This window comes from Pinus tabuliformis, chromosome 9 (assembly GCF_031772625.1).
Source record: "Pinus tabuliformis cultivar Carrire ecotype Pingquan chromosome 9, CPIR1, whole genome shotgun sequence".
In the NCBI taxonomy this organism is placed as follows: domain Eukaryota; kingdom Viridiplantae; phylum Streptophyta; class Pinopsida; order Pinales; family Pinaceae; genus Pinus; species Pinus tabuliformis.
In genome coordinates, this window is record NC_142307.1 from 1,970,558,256 (window position 1) to 1,970,581,795 (window position 23,540).

The 23,540-nt window shown below is 37.9% G+C and overlaps 1 pseudogene across 1 annotated transcript; it reads left to right on the plus strand.

Moving 5' to 3' along the window:
* The first annotated feature begins 19,452 nt into the window (after nt 1-19,452).
* Nucleotides 19,453-23,175, plus strand: LOC149156893 (pentatricopeptide repeat-containing protein At3g26782, mitochondrial pseudogene; annotated as a pseudogene). Its single transcript, XR_016262379.1, has 2 exons — nt 19,453-19,630; nt 19,732-23,175. The product of XR_016262379.1 is annotated as a pentatricopeptide repeat-containing protein At3g26782, mitochondrial pseudogene (transcript).
* The last annotated feature ends 365 nt before the right edge of the window (nt 23,176-23,540 follow it).

A 23,540-nucleotide genomic window follows, 5' to 3' on the forward strand; every position in this document is an offset into this window, starting at 1 on the left:
CCTACACATCATTGTTGTTGCGAAACTATGAGGGGGAGAAATGGATTCCATTGAGTACATACCAGTTTTATCTCGTTTGAGTTTTCCTCCGCTTGATCTCCAGGTTTGTGTAACATCTGACAGGTCCTTGTTCTCTTTGGTGAATTGCTCAAGGAACTCTTTGTTGTAGAGCTTTTGAGGCTTTGGTAACTGGTACATTAGTCATAGGTTGTCTGGTGAGAAATACCCCATGACCTGTTGCCTTTTATCCTTGAAGGTTCTATCTGAGATGCCTACCTCATCAATTACCCATTTTACCATATCCATGTATGGTATTATCTTCGGTCTCGCAACTATTTTTTGTAAGAATGAACATGTTGTCTCGAAATAGGAGGTGTCAAATGACTCTTGGGCATAAGTTGTAGCCTTTGTTACCAGTGGCCTGGGCTGCTCTTCTTCTAACAGGTTATACATGGCTTCCCATGTCGTGGTTTCTCCGTCCTTGCTGCATGTGGTATCAAAGAAAAGTGGTACCATGTCTGATTTCTCAAATGTAGTCACCTTTCCTGTCTTCACCATTCTTTCTAACAATTTTTTGTGCGGATGTTTCCTGAAATGGAGAAATGGAAGTTATTGGATAAACACAAAGTGAGAATGACAATGAGAATTAAATGATACAGTTAACCTCAAAAGGTGACAAGAAAGGAGCTTTAATTCAAAACACAGATAAAAAGATATCAAATCATGTCAAGCCGCTCTTAGCATAAATGCCATTAAACTTATTAAATACCCACTAAAGTTTCTTATCATTTCCTTTATTACTCGTTTAAACTAACGCATCGTAAACTGGAAAGGGAAAATTTTAAGGTGGCGACTTTAAAGTGCAAAATGTTGATGATGTGATTGTGATAAGATTATCGCAATATCGCATTTTCGGTTTTGCGTTTTTCCAGAGTTGTTTAGAATTTTGTGGGATGCGAGGTGAATGACATACTTTTCATTGTATAGAGCGTACATAATAGTTATTTCATAAAGTGTCTTTTTACTAAGCGTCAGACTTAACTTGTAGTTTATAGAATTTGTTTTTATTGAGTCTGGGTTCTATCGCACTTCGCAAACTTTTAGCGCTCACAAGATTGTCTTTTAAGTAAAGTTTCGCGATGCGATAAGTATTGGCTCGCTCTACCACAATATCGCAGTTCACATATTACGACAGGCTTTGTGAGTTGCATCTTTTGTGAAAGCCGATATGTGATTGTGATAAGCGCTTCATTTTACAATGAATACCTTAAGTCTTAGCTTTGAATGAAAAGTATAATGATATTCTAAGTTTATTTTGGTGATCCCTTCCATCGCAATTCGCGGATACTAGTTGTTAATTAACCTTTGACACACTTGGTCCTCCAATATGTGATAAAACTAAGATTTTCTAGTATTAATGGGATTTGACTTGATATCTTAATTTATTTCTAAAAATTTAAAAAGAAAGCACGTAAGTGCTAAATTTTTCTTGGAGGGTTTTTAATAAGGGGTCCCCATTTATTAATATAATATTAACTATTAAATCAATAAATTGGGGGCGTTGTTGAATAGCACAACAAGACCATGTGGAAGAAGGAGCAACATCCATTGAAGCAGAAGGATAACATACCAACAACATCATGATGACCTGAAATGCCTACAATGACCTCATGCACGGAAACCATTCCCATAATAATGCATGCATAACAACATATAAACACTGACATGCATAAATATGCATATACAGCCGACATGCATTCATGACTAATGCATCCCAACATCAACATCATCAACTTCCACATGGCGACATAATGACAATAATGACCACCACCATGCATACACAACAAACACATAGTCCACAAACATAAGTAACACATATGCAACTGACATGTATGCAGGACAAACACATTCTACCTATCTAGTCCAAGCATTGAACCATGCTCTAATACCGCTCTATGGTATCAGATATCACACAAGGAGAACAAAAACTAGACACCACCCAAAGAGAATTAAACCAATGCTCTGATACTACTATGTGGTATCCCATAACACCCAAAGAGAACATAAACTAGACACTCCCCAAAGACAACGGAACCTGTGTTGATACCACTCTATGTATCAGATATGAGCCAAAGAGAGCAAAACCTGCTTTGATACCACTCTGTGGTATTAGGTATGACCCAAAGAGAGTGTAACCTTCTCTGATACCACTCTGTAAACCCCTCATCCCACATCTACCCAAGTAACCAGCCAACTGGGGTAAACATGTGATGAGAAGTTACTATGATATGGTTCGATTCCTTATGTGTCAGTTAAGGAAGTGGAACTGGCGGAACACATCACACGGACCTTCCACATCAACAACATAACTCCAAAGAACAATCCCAACCACTTAGGTAACCAATCCCTGAGACCAAATGAAGTTTTAATGCATCAAACCATAGACGCTCCCTTGATATGGACCAGGGTGCATCTATGAGGCTCCAGAAGCTCCCACAAAAAGGGAAAGGGATATTCTGAGGACTTTTTTCCCAGTGTTGTGTATGTGACTTTGGAATTTGTGCCACTTTTTTCGGCCTAAAGCCCAGGTCACTGCCCAAAACTCAATGACAAGTTCAGAAATGAAATTTCATAGCGAAACATAGATACATTAGCAAAAACATCAACAAGGACTAGACTGGACCCCTACTAGCCATGACAACCATTTCATTAAACATGACACACACATGAAAGCTACAGGTCTTAACAGTAGAACTGAGCATAGGGGTCTCATACTTATCTGAGATTCACTATGAAGCATTGTTTCCTTATCACATTAGCTGCAATTTCATCTATTAGGTCATAGGTTCATTGTTCATTTAATTACAAGTAAAAACATGATGAGAGCCATACATCACCACTTTCATAATACATGTTCATAACCAGCATAATAACAAAAAAAATACCAAGGAAATAATAACCATATAATCCATATATGAACCAGTATAATACTCATGAAATAACAAGGAGAAATAACCTCATATTAATTAATGCAACAACCAACCAAGTTTGGGACTTCCACAAACCAGTCGGCCATAGATTGGATGAACCAATTCTTTCTTTCAACTAATCACCCCCGTGCCATATTCCAAGCATGAATGTGAGACTTAAAACCAAAATCAACGAGGGCTTCCCGAAGCTACACCACCTCACTCTCATCAATAGAACTAGGCTTTACTACAATCCATCCCAGATCCCTAGGCCATAAAAAAATCATGGATGCCATCGGATTTCTCCACCTACACCATGAGGAATTTCCTTGTCTCCTAGTCTCTAGGCTTCACTGCATCCACACCAAATCACTTGGCCCTGGTCGAGACTCCACCCTCTAGGATTTACCTTATATCCTGTCATTCATAGGCAAGGATTCCTAGGTCGAATTAAGGGCAACCACCTCTAGGTTTTACCATATATCCCGTCATTCACCAGTCGATTATTCCTTAGCCCATTGAGGCATACGATACTTAGATTTTCTACAACCCACACTCCGGTTTAGGGTTCACTAGGCCAGTGGCTTTACCGTAATCCACATTCTAGTTCAGGGATCACTAGGCCATGTGTTATTTCTTTCATAGATCCACCTCACTCAGCATCAAATCCATCCGGCAATCCAGCTCAACCAAAACATGAGAACCTCATCACACCATGGCTATCCATAAATGGAAAGGCTAGGTTAAAAGCATTGTCACACCTAGAAAAACCCATGCCATGGCAGCAAAGAGCCACATTCAATTCCATGCATGCCAAATCTAGCAAGGAAATCACACATGCAAATCGATACCTGCAAAGAATCATGTTGTAGCTGCTTAATCTTTCTCTTCCTTGCTTTCTCCTTCCTTTCTCTTGCCTTCTTTTCCTTTCTTGATCCAACGCCAAAGTGCTCCAAGAAAACTCTAAGTGTCCAAGAGTGAGAGAGAGAAAGAGAGAGAGAGAGAGAATAATGAGAGGGCTCCAAAACTGAACTGACAAAAGGTTACACTGACCAAGCCTGAGCAAAAAAGCTTTCCCACTGATCCTCAAAAGCATTTTTATTAATGAGACCTCTATTTTCTTTAATTTCCATTATTTTCCTTTATTTTCATCCTCACATGCAACCTGTGACCTTTCACCTTCCCTTTTTCCTAATTTCCATTAAATAAATACCAAAAATACCATTTTGCCTTTTCAAAGCCTTTGTCATTGCCTTTGCCAAATTCCTTTAGCCATAATAAATCAATGAACACCCACTAGGATGTTTTTCCCACCATTCATCTTGGAATACGTGTCCCATGACCTTGGTCTTATTTTTTTCCTTTATTAACTTTTACATGAAATTTTGACTAGGGTTGTTACATTCTACATTCCCAATATCCAAGCTTCTCCATCCTTTGATTTCTTCATTTCACCATTAATTGTAGGAGGTTTGGCCTTCTTAAAATCCTCTGGTACATATTATCTCTCCATTATTTTCCCATGATGATATCAATGATAGTGATTACAATGATGTGGCCTTATGTGAATCTTTTCATCCTATTGTTCATGGGTGCTTAAATCCTTTTTAGGAGTACTTAGCAGAGTGCCCCCTTTCACAGTGTCTTCACTTGACAACTTGTGCCTCTTTCTAGATCTACTCTCATTTGCCCCATTAGTTCTTGCTTCTTTTCCCAAAGGATTCTTTGTGTCTTTATGGCTAATCCCAAACTCATGTTTCCTTTTCCTTTGTAAGTATGACAGGCTTTGTGGTATGGCTGCATTGACTTCTACATGTTTCTCTTGTGCTCTAACAAGCCTTTCATTGCAATCCTTACAACTCCTTATTTCAACTCTCAACCTCCAGCTCAATGTGTCCATCCAATCAAGAGAGTCTACCCCTCCTTGTTACTCAACTGATATTCCTCTTCAACTGTCCTTTCTTCTTCATATCCATGTTGTTATCAATCAGAGTTATACTAGACCATTCTACTATTCATTCCTTTGTCCTTTAGTTCTATACTATATTATCCTTTGTTGTTCATGCAGCCTTTAACCTTCATGTATTTCCATGCACACACATAACCATTATATTTTAACAAGTCTCAAATTCATAATAAAAATTATCACCTTGGCTGCTTGTTGGAAATCTATCGGTGTAAAGCTAGCTACAACATTACACCTCTATTAGCACATTAGTATCAATAAAATCCTATCCAATTATCAACACCAAGCTATGTGCATATTCATATCACAATGGAGACATACCCAATAGTACACATAATCAATCCATAAAACAATCAAGTTTCTAACAATTATCATGAGGCTTTAATGCCTCACTTTATCTCCAAAAGTACAGTGTTGAACCTTCGCTCTATTAACTCTGCGATAGAGCCCATCTAGTTCAAGTGTTGAACCTGGAAGCTATGATACCACCATGTAACACACCCCCTACTATCCCTAACACCTACTAAGGGTAGAAGAAGACAGTTACAAATTTTACCCAACTTCCAAAGTCAAGATATGGAAATGGGGTCTAAATTTTTTGATCTTTTACAACTTCTTCAAAGATTAAAACATATGACATTTTTTCGTCTACCTCATTCAGACCTTTCCAATGATATAAAATTTGTCTCAATCCAACTGCTAGATCAAAATATATGTCCATTTAAAGAATGGCCAATCAAATCATGCCATGACATCTAACATGCCACACGACACCCAGGTGATCTCCACTTGGCACCCACATGGTTTCCCAAGTCATGCACCCCATCACACCACATGACAGCTATCGACATGCTCATACCAGGTCACGAATTAACCCTTATCTACGACCCACAAAGCCCAAACTACAACATAATATATAATGTATATTCAATGTATGTGGGTACGATTGCTATATGGCCACGTCACCTTAGGAATAAAATCCCAATGGGTCTCAATACTGTCCTCCATTGAAACTGTCATGGACAACCTTTTGAGGGTATGTGGTAATATACACCTCATGATAAATCTTAACCACCCCCTTAACTTATATGTAAAATACTTTACACCACATGGTGCTTGTCCCCACTAAATCGACCCCATGTGCCAAGTCACCCTGAGATCTAAATCTTGGAAGTTCTACAATTCTCTTTGTCTAAACTCTTTGGGCTTTGGGGTTTAGGGTCCGAGGTGACATCACTGGTCCTAAGAACTAGGGTGATGTAAACTTTCTTCATGCCATCCACATCATGTGCCACATGACTATGGTTTCCACTGAAGGCTCTAGGCCCCTTGCAAATCACATAATTCTCGTCGTATGGGAAATGTAGCATTTTCCATAGTCATTCTCTAAGCCTTAATAATGGCCCCACTACCAAATCATCTCAATGATTTGATCCTAGTAGTTCTACCTTGGCCTCCCTTCAAAACCTCGGGGGAAATAGTCTCAAGGTCATCCAACACCCATGAGTGCTTACCCATCGACGACCCAGATTTCTCCTATCTAAGCACTGAATCACCACACTTGGTCACTGAACTGAAGAGGGTTAAGACATTTCCTTCCAAAGTCTTATGTTTCAAACTTAAAAAAATTTGGCACTGCACTTAGTAACTGTTAATGCATGTATAAGGGCCTTTGATGCATGGCCTATAGATACACTAGGTTATAAGCATGCCCCTCTGAGGCTATCCTCCTGAGGTTTACTGAGACTTGACCATGGCCTTTAATCCACCATGTGTGTGTGTGTATCTCTTTTGAGTTTTGTATGAGTACTTAACCAACTCGGATTGTAGCCTACAAAAAAACATGTATATTTATATAATCTACACACACATGTATGGATGTTATCCCTCTTGAGATTATGGGTAAATACTGACTTGATAGCTAAAGAATTTTGATGTAGGCATTCATTGATTAACAAAGATGTATCCATCTCATCATACATGGGCCATTGAAACCAATTTGCAGGTTCAGGATGGGAACAGGGATAAACCCATTCCTAGGAAAATATTTAGGAGTCACTTCTAAATTGGAAATCACATTCCTTATTATTAACATGAACAATTTATCAACACGATGATCAGATACCCAAATATATCAATGTATTTATTTAATCATTAATAAAGATTCCCACCTCTTCATGCTCATACATTCCTAGGTTAATTTCCATCTCAAAAATATTCATAAGAAATTAGTCATTCCTTAAAACCTTTACACAAGATATTGATATTCCTCATTCATGCAAGAAAACATCATTCAACCTCAACATTATCGTGACATTGTTTTAGCACAATAAACATATACATGATAAGAACATGCTTAAAGGCATAAGTGAATACTTATTTTATAAGAGATCTAGCAACTGAGATTAAAACTCTAACTCTCCACCCAACCTTATACAAGCTACGACCACGTTTACATGTAGCTATCACCCCTAAGCCTGATTTCAGTGCTTGAGGGGGAGTGCTTTTGAGAAGAAACTTAACCCATATTGACAATTGAAATAGGATGTCACAAGGTCTCCCCGTCTACATCCACCAGCTACACAAGCTTCCACTTAGTCTTCCTAGACTTTTCAGACATAATTAACATCCATTCCAAGATACCATAATACACAAAGTCTCAAATCACTTTCAGGAGAAGAGAGTCCACATCAAGGGAAGGTTCATAGTGGATAAGCTATTACTGGACAAAGAGGTCACCTTTCTAGGTACTTCATCATTGAGTCAAGCACCAAAGCTTCAGCCCAAAGGCAACTCCTGGTGGTTCATCAACCCTCACAAATACCTAAGTGTCTCTTTCAACCCAATAGGTTCATCAATCCACAAGCTTCTAGTGGGTTCTTTAGCCTTCATACAAGCCACTATTCTTTATAATGTTTTCACCCAAGAAACCTCTTTGAGGGTTCCTTCATTGGTTCACTTTCTTCAAAGCTTGATCACTGTGATTTTGATTACCTTTGTCTCGTTACACCTATAACTCTTGGAGGAATCTCTCCCAATGCTCACCATTGTCTATTCTTCTATTGCACAAGCATGGGATGAGTTCTCTTCATCAACTTGTTTTCTTGCCTTCCTAACAGACCAACCATCTATCTTTCTCCAAGGCTCCACACAATCAACCTGTCTTGGACAATGTAGCCCATTCCCGTTATTTAATTTTTTTCCTTTGTTTCTTGTTGTTAGAGCTAAGAGACACATGAGCCTATCTTTTCCTTTAATTTCCAACCCATGGTTGATGTATTTAATTTCACCAATTAGTCAAGCAATCTCCCTCCCTAAGGAACTATAATGTGTGTCCCTTCTCTCAGCCTTTTTGAATAATTACAATTATTTACAATGATCAAATATTAGCCAAGGTATATCACAATTAGGAGAAGTGTTGATTGAGGAAAATCACTTAACATATTTCAAACTTTATTTCACAATTTGAGTAAGAAATTGCCATTTGATTAAATAACCTATAATAAACTTCTTTGAACATTCATTTTTATAATGTTGTGACCAAATGAAGTTCATGTGAAATTGTCATTATCAATGTCCAAACCAAAATGTGTTGTTGTAAATCCTTTTTAACATTGAAATTGACTTTTATTTCTTATTCTATATGGGTCTCTACATTCAACACACAACATAGTGACACTAACATTGACATAATTTATGAATTAATAAATGACATACTGATGAAAAATTGACTAAATTGAGGAGGGGGGGGGGAGTGGGGTGTCTGGTGGGGGGGCAAATCAATTTAGTGCATTCATTGACCTTAAATTCATTTTCTTTTATCTAATTAAATGAGCAAGTTAATACATTATGAACAACAAATTTAATATGTCAACAACAAGAAATATGTGAACCAAAACATCATATCAACATATAAAAACATCACATATGAACACCAAAAATAAGTGGAAACCCATAAAGGGAGAAAGCCACAACTTTGTTGTTGTTGTGATGCAAAGGAAAACTCTCGCTCCCTTATTACATCTGATTTTCTATAGGCTCCAACCTATAGGATGATGCTACCTCATTTTTTATGCAAGCTACAACATGCAGGGAAGCTCCAACTCCCATTAATTTTCTGTAGCCTACAACCCACATGAAGCTCCAACGTGTTCTTTATCAAGCTACAACTTGAAAGGAGATTACAATCCACTCATACATAAAGAAAACAATGTGTTAATTACTTGGTCTATAAATCCGCATAGCTCCATCTCTGTCTCTGTTTTTTCTTCTTCACAAATTTTCTTCACTTCTGCTCTATATGTGCTAGGTAATAAACAACTCAAATCAAATCTTACATTCTCAAACTCTCTAACCATATAGCTTTGCAACCTCACACATTTTTATGAACAAGCTTTGATGGTTGTTGGTATTCCAAACATGAATGTGAAGTGAAAGGACGTGTCTCTTTGCATTCCACTCATTCGTTTCACACCTTTTGATATTTTTAATATTAAAATAAAATAAATGCTTCACTAAATATTATTTTAAGCCACCTATAATGATTAGATCAACAACATAGTAGTCATAACCTTTGCAACATACATTAGAAATACATAAGAAGCCATAACACATCACAACATCACAAGCATACAAGCATTCTTCATGCCTTTGCCTTTGTCTTTTCCTTGCATCACAACATTCTTTTCAACATCTTGTTATTAGTAACCGACAAGAATACATAACCAACAAGTAACTCGAAGAAAACCATGCCATCAATGACACCCTTTACCATCCTACTTTGCTTCTCCTTTGCCATAACAATATCTACAACATCATCAATATGCAATCAACTCAACATTAAATAACAACATATGAAAGCAAGCTCTAACAAGTTGTTCTCCTTCACCTCCAAAGCATAACAATACCTTGTTGCTTATACATCCTCACATACTTTTTTCAGCCATCATAAACATAACAAGCATCAAAGAACATACCTTGCCATCAAGCATAACAATGATCAACAATATAGAACATAACAACAACAAGCATATGCAAGCAATAACAAGCTCCTTCAGAACATAGCTTCAACATAAGCATAACTCAATGCATCATATTTCCTTGCCTTGCACCTCTCTACAACATTCTCATTTTTACCTTGCTTCTCACAAGCATCACAATATCAATTGTGCATACATCAATGCCTTGCCTTGTACCTCTGCTACATAACGCATCTCACAAAACCATAATGCATTAATCTATAACAAGCCTCCACATGCATACCTTTCTTGTTGCTCTTGATGTTCCTTTGCCATCAATGAAAAGAATAGCAACACATACAAAAAACCATCTTAACATCGATTGGTTGCAAAAGGACAATTTCGAAGGGACATTATGGGGAAGGTATTGATTGGATATTATTTTGGTAACAAATCACTCAAAATGTTGTAGCGATATTCACCTATGGAAATGGCACAAAGACCAACTCAAGCTTGTTTGAACCATAAAGCATACAATAATTGTCTAATTGCCTCCCTAGGATGGTGCAATGGGGCATTACCTCTTGCATATTATCATACCCCATGTGTGCAACGGTTAATAGATAGTTAGGGAATTGAGTGTATGTAGATCAAACCATTAGGAACCTATTGATAGGTAAACATTACAGATTTGATCTACATGGAAACCTAGCCTTAACTACACTTATATAAAGATGAGCTTGGTCCAAAGCATGGAAAAAATGTCTAAAAAATATCTAACTCTACTTATAAAGAGTCCAGTGATTGTTGAGTTAGTCAATGTAGTACACTAGCCTGCAATTTAGTCGTTTTGCATCACTAAGGGAGTGGACAAGACCCTAAGGATAATATTATTTCCTTGTACCTCTTGATACTAAAATAATTGATGGTAAGGTGATCCTACTCATATATAAGTCTTGTGCATCAATGGCCACAAGGCCAACACACTTAAGGTTGCAAGTCATTCGCATCTCCATGGGAGTATGATAAGGGACATTGGGGAAATTGGGCCCAACATTTCACCCTCTTCATAAGCAAGTAATGAAATATATATCATCCTTTCTAAGGGAAAATCAATTGTCCACTCCAGCCTTGAAGGCCAACAAAGACTAATCCTAACATTAATAAATTGATTATGTCATGAAGTTATTCTTCAACTTTAGCAATGTGACCTCCACATAATAATTTAGGAGGCCAACGTCCCTAGGGAGAAAACATGTGACATTCATAATGAGGGTTATGAATCTCTATAATTCCCTCTTGTGAACCCTGTAGGTACCACACCATCACGTGATTCTTAAGGGAAGTCTAGTGAACATAAAATAATGTTAAAATCGTAAATCAATAAAGACAATTGATGTAAACCATTGAATTTCCTTGTAGCAAAAGCATTGGCACTCCATAAAAATTTACAAAATAATGGTGCATTGATGCTTCATAATTATTATAACAAAAAATGGTGCATTGATGGTCTCAAAATATATAGGAGCATTGATGCACTTATCTCAATCTAAAGCATTATTAAGATGTGTGTATAGTAAATTAGTACAATTTATATTTTGTAGCACTACCCATAATTCATCCTTACCATGGTCATAGTTCTCCCTAGATAGAAATGTGCACTACTAATGTGGATATATGTGCAAGTTTAACCTTGTACAATTAATTGTTGCAAATAGATTCTTAGTAAAAACAAAAAAGATACACATAGATAAATTTACACAAAGATTTTATCTTGGAAACCCAAAACCAGAGAAAACTAGCAAGCTTTTTTATTTATTATATTTTTGTATAGTATATTACAATATAATATACATTTTGTGTAATATGAACCAACAAGCAAATCATAGTTCCATAACCAAAACTACAAAAAGCATGGGAAAAACCACCATGCGCCATAGAACCATTTTCAACAAAATCATGGGCCCAAAAAAGGCCAAAATTTGGACGCAAAAGAGCTGCCCAAAAAATTTCTTTCAAAGCATTGCCCCGAATCTCATGTCCACTAAGATTGAGAAAAGGGAAAACGAATGTTATATTAATAAACTTTTCTTTCTGTGAAATGCTAGCAAAACATGGATGATAAATTAGTGCATTATACATTTAGTGGAGCAACCCATAGTTTGTCAAGCTCTTGACCATAGTTCTCCCCATATACAAATGCACACCACTTATGTGAAGATGTCATTTGATGGCATTGCCACATAAGTGATGTGGTAATAAATATCATGTGTGCTAACATTAAGAAATGAAAAACAAGTTTTTCATCATTAGTATGGTGTGTGAAAATACTAGTGGTACACTAGGCCTACATTGTACTAAATAGAAAATTTGCACACAAGGACATGATACTCCAATAAAAAACATCAATCTACCATCTACTACGTGTTAAAGAAAAAAAAAATGAAATGGATTTTTTTTGCATATAAAAAGGGAAAAACTGAAGTAAATATGATTAAAGAGAATAATTAAAGGGGTACTTGAACTAGTGCTTACTCAATAAAGCTTCATAGAACATAATGCAGAAGAAACTAAAATTAAGATCTGGGAATAATGCAGAAGAAACTAAAATTAAGATCTGGGAAATTTTAAAACCCTACTATATCATATAATATGTAACAGTGTCGTTGATGGATAATAAATCACCACAAGGATAATGAGTACTAAGTAGGTATGCTAATGCTACAAAGAAGAAATGAAGCATTAATAGTGAAATGCATTGGAGAAATAAAATTACTCCCTTTTTTTTAAATTTATAAGAGCAACACGCTGATATAATAGACACATTAGTGTACCTTAATTTAATGAAATTGCACCCCATATTACTCATGCACTGCTTATAGATGCATCTTTACAATTACATCTACAAATGCAATTTGTCACATAAAAATGTAACACCTTGTATCATACAATATACTAGATGTCAACATTATGATATTAAACACACATCATGGGCAATGGAACCATTGTACTCTATGTAATGTGGAGGACATTTATAATTTGTCATATAGAAATATGTATATTTTTTATATTTTATGAAAATGGACATCGCTTAATGATGCATTATGTTCTTTAAATACACATTTGAATGTAAAATGTGTTTCATATAGTTATCTCTTTAGTGTGAATGCATCGTGGAAATTTAATAGAAGTATTAAGAACATTGATGTTTTTATGACAATTTGGTGTATCAAGAACCAATTTATGCAAAGATGTCCCTCAATACCTCTACTGAAATTATTAGTGTCTTTCTGGGATGATCGAGTGTTTGGCACAATGCGATGTTATCCCCTCCATCTAGTTTCAAATCCCACATGGGGCATCTTTGGCTCCTTGTGATAAGGCTCAAGGCGTAGGCTCTCCCACCCTTGTGGAGTCTCAACTCTTACAAAGTCATAAATTCCTGGTATATTTGGTTTACTAAGTCATAAATTAAATTCCTCGTATAGGCTAAGGAGTAGGTTCTCCCACCCTTGCGGAGTCTCAACTCTTACTAAATCATAAAGTCTTGGCATATCTCGCTTACTAAGTCATAAATTAAATTCCTAGTATATCTAGCTTACTAAGTCATAAATTCTTGATATATCAGGCTTACTAAGTCATAAATTCCTAATATATTTAACTACATATACTCTTATAACAATAATATATTTTTTTTAACAAGTTCGGATAGTTGTTATATTATCAAAAAAAGGTTTTGGAGCAAGCTCCTTTTACATTCCATTGTTCTGATATGATAGACTGAGTAGTAGGATAGGCACGCAGACCTTTCTCCTGTGCTTGGTATCAAAACTTCAGAAGTTTTTTTAGTTATTCTAGAGTACTGTTTAACATATTGACCAACTAAGAAAACAAATTTACATAGCATATTTCACAGAAATTTATGGTTTGTAAACTAGGAGAGAAAATTTTGTGGCCTTTTCCTTGTGTTTTGCATTTTTTTGCTCCTTAAGTTTGTTGTTCCTTGTGTTGTTGTTCGTTCTGCTTGTTGTTCCTTGTTGTTGTTCCATCGACCTGTTGTTCCTTTGGCCTGTTGTTCTTTCGTCTGTTGTTCCTTATGATGTTGTTCCTTCTAATTGTTGTTCCTTCTTCTGATGTTTGTTTTGCTTGTTGTTCCATGTTGTTGTTCCTTCGACCTGTTGTTCCTTCCACTGTTGTTCCTTCTGTTGCTGTTCCTTTTGCTTGTTGTTCCTTCTAGCATTGTTCCTTCTGCTTTTGTTCCTTCTGGTTGCTATTCCTTCATCTTCTTGCTGTTCCTTCTTCTGTTGTTCCTTCGGTCTACAGGTGGCTTTGCTTTTATAATAGTCCACTACTTCGTCTAAATGCTTGCACTTTGATTTCAGAGCCATGATCTCTTCTTGATGCACTGCCATGTTGCGCTTCTGGAAACTATACTCCATCCTCATTTCACTTCGGAGGTATTTTAATGACTGCCGCAGCCAGGTTATCAATGTGGTTAAGCTCCATTATACTGCTCTTTCCTCTTGCTATACTTATCTCCCTGATTCTTTTTTTTTTTGTTGTAGCTTTCCTTCTGTTGTTGTTTGCTGACCCTTGAGCCTGTGCGATCCTTCCTTGATTGGCGATGTCCATTTATTTGATAGCCCATTCCACCTTCGTTGAGCCTACAATTGGAGGTTTCTACTTGATTGCAATCGTCCTCCCTAGATTTTATGCCTTGATTTTTCCCAGTGCCTCTGCTTTTCTCATGAAACTTGTGATCCAGGCTGCCATCATTGTCATCTTTCATGTGTTGTTCATCGTTGTCATGATTTTTCCTTTGACTGTCCAAGTTTTTTTGGATTTCCCGATGGCTGTGGATTCCCTGTTGTGTTGTACATTCTATTCCTTGATGTTTCTCTTTACTCCTTCTACGTTGTCTTGTTGTATACCAAAACTTCATTCTTGTCATTTTTCGATGGGATTTATGGCACGCTGAGATAGTATTCCTCCTGGTTCTCTCTGACAATTCCTTCTTCCTTCTCCACAACCTGATTTGCATGATGATCCGCTTGCTTATTATGCATCCTCAAGACATGTTTGAAGATTGCATTTCCGGATCCTGCTAAATTCCTTCTAGTTCTTTGGATGATTCAGCTCATAAACTTGTTGTTTGGGTTCCTGTTTTGAGCCATTATCTCAACTATGATGGCTGAGTCTCCTATGATTATAGGATTTTGAATTCCTTTTTTTTGAATTAGCCTTATTCCCATCAGTAAACTGTATGCTTCCGCTTGATTATTTGACATTTGTCCCAATCCCTAATCGTAAGTGGTTATTTTTTCCCCATTTGGATCATAAATTATTCCACTAGCTCCTGCTTTTCCCGGATTTTTCTTTGAGGCTCCATCAAAATACATACAGTGTCTATTCTGAGTTTTCTTCCAGCGTTCCAACTCCTCTTCTGTCATTCTTAATTTCCAATTTTTTTTTGTATTTTCTTTTCTCTGACCTTTCTACCCATTGTTGTCTATTATGGCCTTGTTAAGCCACTCCCTTTCCTCTTGTTGGAGAATTCTACAATCCGTTGGTGCAGTTCCTTTTGCGTTGAGAATTTCTGAAGTCATTCCCCAAGTTTTGGATAGTGTTTTCCCAATTCTTGGGCTTTGATTTTTGAAGATGCTCTTGTTTCAAGCCAACTAGATTTGCCAACATAGCACTGTTGGTATACATTTCCATATTCTTATAATCGTGGCTTTCTTCTTTGTTACATAAGGGTAAGCTTTCTCAAGGGTTCTGAGAAATTCCGGCAATGGTTTTTCGAAGCTTAAGTTAATTTCCAATGGTTGTATTAGCTGCTTCCAGCATTCCTTTGAGAATTCACACTCTTGGAATAGATGTTGTATGTTTTCTTCCGCTTGCCGGCATAAAGGGCATCTTGATGGCCCTTGGATGCCCCTTTTTTTTTAAATTTTCTGCAGTCAAAATCTTCCCTTTTAACAAGGTCCATATGAAAATTTTTATTTTTGGTAGGCTTTCTGATTTCTAGGCTAGTTTCCAGGAATCCCATTTCTGGTGATCAATCTGCTCTTGGAGGATATTATATCTAGATTTAACTGTGTACTGCCCATTGTTTGGATCCCATAGGTAGTTGTCTTCCTCATCATAGTGGATAGGAGCTGCCCCTTTTAAATGTTGTTTGATTTTTGTCCATTGTCCTTTTAGGCTTACTGGAATGGCTGGAATTTTCCACTCCTACCGATCCTTCTGGTTCCATAGTGAGATTGAATGAAGAGTGTTGAATCCATTTCCTTTTATCCATTCTTGAATGCCTTCAACTTCCGGTATATTTTGGATTTGACCTTTCCCCATGACCCTGTCCTTCCATATCGAAATGGTTTTCCTGTTACCTTGAATTTTTGAGATGTGGCATCTCATTAATGGAATTACATTTTTGACTAGCTTCCATACTTGAGAACTTTGTCTAATTGGGATGATTCCTTTCAGCAACTTTTCCTTGGATCCATCCATGTATTTGTTAATTAGGATTTTTTTCCACCAGCTCTTTTTCATACGAAGAGTTGCATTCATTAGTCCAGGCAGTCGAATAGATAGCCCTCCTTTTTCATATGGTAACATTACTTGATCCCACTTGACCAGGCTGAACTTCTTGTTCTCCTGCTTCCCACCTTGCCATAGAAAGCTTCTTAGAATTAACTCCATCTATTTGTGGGCGCTTGTTGGTGCCATGATTATAGCATATTGATAAATCGGTAGTGCTGCAAGGAGAGCTTTAATTAGGATCACCATTCCAGCCATATTTAACCACATCATTCCCCAGTTCTTTATCTTAGCTTGCATTTTTTCGATCTGTTTTGTCCATATCTTTGCTTTGATGCTCTCTTTGGAGATTGGGAGTCCCAAGTAGAGGAAATGGATCCATCTTTCTTGTGCTGGGACTTCCATGATTTGGGATATCCTTTGCATAGTTCTAGGCGGAACATTCCAGCCATAAATCCTGCATTTAGTGTTGTTTAATAGCCCACCTGACACCTGTAGGAATTTGTCCAATGTTTTTTTGAATCTTCTGGCTATTATTATTGATGCTCCTCCCAACAACAGAGTATCATCCACAAACAAGGAGTGATTTATGGTTTTTATTCCTTTTGCTATTTTTAGCCCTGTTATAGCTCTTTCTTTCCTCTGGGCTTCCAGAGCTCTGCTTAGAGTCTCTGCCATTATTATGTAAAGAAAAGGGGAAAGAGGGCAGCCTTGCCTAAGACCTCTAGTGCTTTGGAAGAAATCACTGGGTCTTCCATTTATGAGAGGGGCTATCCATGGAGTGGAGATGCATGCCTGAATCACACCTGTAATTTCTTCTGAGAAGCCAAGTTTCTGGAGGACAGCCATGAGATAAGGGTGGCTAACCCTATCAAAGGCATTCGCCATGTCTAGTTGGACTATCATGCCTTTCTCTTGCTTTTGGATACTAGAATGGACAGCTTCCTGGACAATTATGACATTGTCAATGATTTGTCGGTTTGGCACAAACCCTCCTTGATTTTCAGATATGATTTGGGGTAGCACTTTCTTGATTTTTTTTGCTACTAATTTGGTTATTATCTTATAAGAGGAATTACATAGAGAGATGGGCCTGAATCTATTGAAGGTGATGGGATTTGCCTCTTTTGGGACAAGTGCCAGATAGGAGGATTTTGTGTTGCCTCCCATCTTTCTGTTTTTGAAAAAAAAATTCACCATTCTTATGAAGTCCTTTTTTATTGTATACCAGTGATTTCTGAAGAAAGCTATGGTGAAACCGTCTAGCCCTGGTGCTTTATCCGGAGGTAGACTCTATATGGCCTCCACAATCTCTTCCTCTGTTATATCTTTGCACAAATCTGCGTTTTGTTCTCTTTTTATTTTCCTTTTTTTGTGCCACAAAATTTCTTCATACTCCATCATTTCTTCGGTGACTGACAGTAGATCTTTGAAATGCATGTAGGCTACTTTTTTTATTTCTTCCGCTCCTTTAATTTCTTGATTTTCCACTTGGATCTTTTCTATTTGGTTTCTGGCTCTTCTGATCTTCATAAAATTATGGAAAAAAGATGTGTTCCTGTCACCTGCCTGGAGCCATAAACTCTTGGACTTCAATCTGGCCTCTTCTTCTTCTTTCCTGTTTTCCCTGTAAATTTCCCAAAAGATTTCTCTCTCTTTTAAATAGTCTTGTCTCCTTTCCTCTTTGCCCTCTTTCTCCATTTGCATGCTGTCCATTTTCTGTTGGAGCTCTTTTTTATTTTCTTTCTTTTTTGTTCCTCTGTTCTTGCCCATTCTTTTAACTTGGCTCTTAAATTTTTAATTTTTTTCTCCCATATGTAATGAGGTGAACCTACTACTCTTGGTTCCCGTACTATTTTTACTAACTCGCTGATTTCTATGTTGCTGTCCCAGGTTGCGCTGTATCTGAAGGGGAGAGGGCCCTGGTTCTCCAGTTTACCCAAAGCTATTAAAACTGGTTTATGATCTGATGCAGTGGTGTGGATGATTTTTGAATTTATAGAGCTGTATTATGTTGCTATACTTTCCTGAATTAATATCTTGTCCAGCCTTTCTTTGATATTACTTTTACCTACTCTTTTATTGTTCCACGTGTATTTCTCGTTATTTGGGGGGATGTCCAGAAGGTTGTGTTGCTCCATAATTTCTTCTAGAGAGTTCCTGGAGGGGTCCAATTGATAATTTCCCCCAAATTTTTCCTCAATACTTCTCACCAGATTTAAATCTCCTCCTAAAATCACCTTCCCTGCTTGATTTTCCTGTAAGATTTCCTTCAAAGTAACCCAGCGTTGTTCTTTGTCCTTATAGTGATTGGTGGCATATATGTTTATGACCCTGTACCTCTCTTTTGTATTGACTTTCTTGCGGTCCATTATTGTCCAATGCTGATCTGTTTTCTTTTGAATCAATTCCCATATTCCTTATGCTCCTATTGCCGGCATGGCTTCCCCTTCATACTTTCTAAACTTTTTTTTGAGATTTTCGGTGTCTTGATTTCCTGCCTTTGTCTCTTGGATCATTAGAATATCTGGGTTTTCATTTATTAATATATCTCTTGCTGCATTTTTTTTAATAGTTGACCCCATTCCTCTGCAATTCCAGGAGACTATTATCATTATTTACCTGCTTGGTGGTACACGATGCCCTTCCCTTTGGGTTGGCTTCTCTCATTGTTCCCTATGCTCTTCCCTAGGAAAGTATCCATAGGTTGTTGCATTCTTAGAGCCATTTCTTTTGCTACTGCTTCGTCCTTTAGTTCCTTGTTTGTCTTCCTTCCCACTTTTTTTTTATTTTCAGTATTTAGGAATGCTTCCTTTGCTTGCTTTCTAGTGAAGATTATGTCTACTGAAGAGGCGGAAAGAGGTGAGGATTTGAGATTCTAGGGAGCTTATAATAATAATACTATAAATAATAATAATAATTAAAAATAAAAATAAAAAATACAGTGAAAAATAACTAACCAACCCAACCGAAAAGGCCCTTCAAATGAATTCATTACCATTCTATGATTCTAAGTTATCCTCCGTGTATATTAAGGGAGCAAAAGAATACGTTAGTCACAACACTCACTGCAACGGAATAGCCGCCGTCAATGCTCAGACGAAAAATCTCAAAAACCAGAGTAACTTTAGTGAAGAACTATTGGTGCAAAACTCCTCTGGAGTATGATGGTTTTACGACGGCTAGATTGCTTTGAGGTTAGTTCAATTGATCTAGTCCCTTAGTTCTCAGAGTTAGTGAACCGCGTGTTCTAGAAAAGGAAATAATGATTGCTGAAGGCAAGAAGGATCGGGTGCAGATCTTCGAATTCCAAGCGAAATGCGAAGGTGGTTGAAAAAGTTGATTATATGGATGGACTAGCTCTGAAACATCACATTCGGAAACAATCATTGATCAGTGGGAGCTTCTATGAAGAATAATGCTTCATTTGTGACTCAGGATCGGATAACCCGTCTCTACCCCAGTGGAAAAAGATTTGACTTCATTTAGTTATTATAAAACTTTTCACTTACTTCGAGACAGATCTTGGTTTTCTGTCGGGTAAGGGAACCATCCGGTTCTTTGGGTTTGCGATGTGCAAAAATGGTTAATGTCGGAGATTCTTCAAGATGCAAAGTGGAGCAATGGTAAAAGCATTCAACAGGAATGGAACCAAGAAGATTAAGAGTAAGAAGATGGACTTTTTTCAATACCTTCAAAAGACCAGAACCGACACTTACACTACTGCCCTTCAAATACAAACACAGCAGCCTTGCCACATGGATGGTACAATCCACATTGGTGGAGAGGATATTATATCACTCTGTAAGGAGGGCCGTCTAGCAGAAGCTCTCGGGCTATTGGATGTCATGGATCAGGGAGGAATTCAAGCAAATGAGTCTGTTTATGTTTCTCTGCTGCACGCCTGTGCTCACAAGAGGGCTCTCTCAGAAGGCAAGTTAGTGCATACCCACATGGCTGATAGGGGGTTCGAGACCAACATTTTCTTGAACAACACGCTTGTCAACATGTATGCCAAGTGCGAGAGCTTGGCGGATGCTCGCAGAGTTTTGGATTCTATGCCTCGGCGAAATGTGGTTTCTTGGACTGCCATGATTGCAGCTTATGCCAAGCATGGGTTCTACGAAGAGGCCTTGAAGCTCTTTCATCGAATGCAAAGGGTAGGAATTAAACCGAATCACTATACTTTTGCCAGCGTGCTCCCGGCTTGTGCTCAATTGGGAGATCTTGAACAGGGCAGGGAGATCCATGATGGGATAGTTAAAGGAGGCTTAGAGAGGAATGTGTTTGTAGCTAGCGCGCTTGTAAATATGTATGTGAAATGTGGTAGTATAGAAAATGCACGCCTAGTGTTTGACAAAATCACTGAGCGAAATGCGATTTTATGGACTGTGATGATTGCTGGGTATGCACAGAATGGACAGGTGGGTGAAGCGTTCAAGCTGTTTAAGGAGATACCTGAGCCAGATATGGTCACTCGGACGGCCATGGTTGCAGGATTTGTGCAGAATGGGCAAGTTGAGGAGGCTTTGGAAATGTTTGAGAAAATGCCTGAACGAGATGTGGTGTCGTGGACTGCGATGATTTCAGGATGTGCGCAAAATGGGGATTCTCGTAGGGCTGTCAAACTTTTTCAACAAATGTATCAGGCAGGTGTAAGGCCAGGCTCAGAAACATTAGCCAGCGTTCTGCCAGCGTGTGGCAGTTTGTCAGCACTGGAGCATGGCGAGGAGGTTCACGAGAATGTGATTAAGAGTGGATTTCAATCAGATGTATTTGTTGGGAGTGCTCTTGTAGATATGTACATTAAGTGTGGGAGAATAGAGTTTGCACGCAAAGTGTTTGACAAAATGACTCAGCGAAATGTTGTATCATGGAATTCGATGATAGTTGGATACACACAGAACAAGCATCTTAATGAGGCCTTGCAGCTCTTTCAAAATATGCCGGAACGAAATGTAGTCTCCTGGAATGCAATGGTTTCTGGATATGTACAGAATGGGCAGGTTGACGAGGCAATGAAGTTATTTCAAGAAATGCCTGAAAGGGATGTGGTCTCATGGACTGCAATGATTGCGGGATATTCACAGAATGGGCTTGTTGATGAGGCGATGAAACTCTTTGAAAAAATGCCCGAAAAGAATGCTGTGTCATGGAATACAATGATTGCAGGATGCGCACAAAGCGGAAATGTTGAGAAGGGTTTGATGCTGTTTCAGAACATGCCGGAGCGAGATATAGTCTCTTGGAATACAATGATTGCGGGATTTGTACAGAATGGGCATGTTGATCAAGCCTTCAAACTTTTTCAGCAAATGCCAGAAAAGAATGTGATCTCATGGACTGCAATGATTGCAGGTTATTCACAGAATGGACATTTTGATCAAGCTCTAAAGCTTTTTCAACAAATGCAAATGGCGGGTGTGAAACCAAACTCAGATACCTTTGCCAGTGTTATCCCAGCATGTTCTAACTTGGCAGCCCTGAACTATGGCAAGCAGGTTCATGATAACATCTATAGAAATGGATTTCAATCTCATGTCTTTGTGGAGAGTGCCCTTGTAGACATGTATGCCAAATGTGGGAGTATAGTGAATGCATACAAAGTGTTCTGCAAAATGCATATACGAGACGTAGTCTCGTGGAATGCAATGATTGTAGGATATGCCATTCACGGGCTTGGGGTGGAGGCAATCCAACTCTTCAAACAGATGCAACAGTCTGACATAAACCCAAATGATATCACCTTTGTTGGTGTTCTGTCTGCATGCTGCCATGCAGGGTTAGTGGATGATGGTTGGCAATACTTTGATCTCATGAAAGATTTTTATCACATAAGGCCAACAATGGAGCACTATTGTTGCATGGTTGATCTTCTTGGACGTGCTGGCTGCCTGGATGAGGCAGAAGACTTTATTAACCAAATACCATTGAAACCTAGTGCTGCTGTGTGGGGGTCTCTTCTGGGTGCCTGTAGAAACCGTACCAATGTAGAACTTGCAGAACGTGTGGCAAACCATCTTTTTGATTTGGACCCTCAAAGTGCTGCACCATATGTTCTGATGTCAAATATTTATGCTACTGCTGGCAGGTGGGATGACATTGAGAAGGTACGAAAATTGATGAAAGATAGAAATGTAACGAAGAATCCAGGATGCAGTTGGATTGAAATTAATAAAAGTATACAAGCTTTTGTTGTAGGGGATAAATCGAACCCACAAATGAAGGAAATTTATGTTGAGTTGGAGAGATTGTCTGGGCTTATGAAGGAGTCAGGGTATCTGCCAAACACAAGATTTGCATTGACTGATGTAGAGGAGGAGCAGAAGGAACATATTCTCTGCCACCACAGTGAGAAGTTGGCAATTGCATTTGGGTTTATCAACACATCCCCTGGGACACCTATTCGAGTCATCAAGAATCTTCGAGTGTGTGGTGATTGCCATGTTGCAATTAAGTTCATTTCCAAGATTGCTACGAGAGAAATTGTTGTACGAGATGCCACCCGTTTCCATCATTTCATAAATGGGCAGTGTTCTTGTGGGGATTATTGGTGATGCTAAGTTAAATGTGCCATAAACATGATTTTGCACAACGACAAGTTTATGCACAATATGTATTTATTGATAATTCACCGTTGACTTTGTGATTGTTTCCTGCTTGAAGTGGCTGTCAAGCGGGGTTGGGGAATAACTGCAGAGGAAATTGACAATATAGCCTCTAAGTTTGAACAGAGTTAGCATCAGCTTACTCGAGATTGGTTCATACTCTAGCTTCTGGACTTGTCACTTTCTAACATAATTTGTTGTGAAAACACATCTAAGTTTCTAACACACCATACATTGACTTAGACTATTGAATTAGATCAAAATGCAGATGTGGAACTTTAGTCATGTTTATAATTCTCTGAAATTTAATGATTTAATTTAAAAGTCTCGTGGAAGTTCCAATAAAATGCCTATAACAGAGAATATGATCATCATCACTGTGAATTTCAATTTCTACTACAGAAAAATTTAGTCTGAATATTTTTATGGAAAATAAAAATCCTCACAAATCTTGTAATCACCCAAATTGATTAGAGAAAATTGCTGCAGTAGACGACAT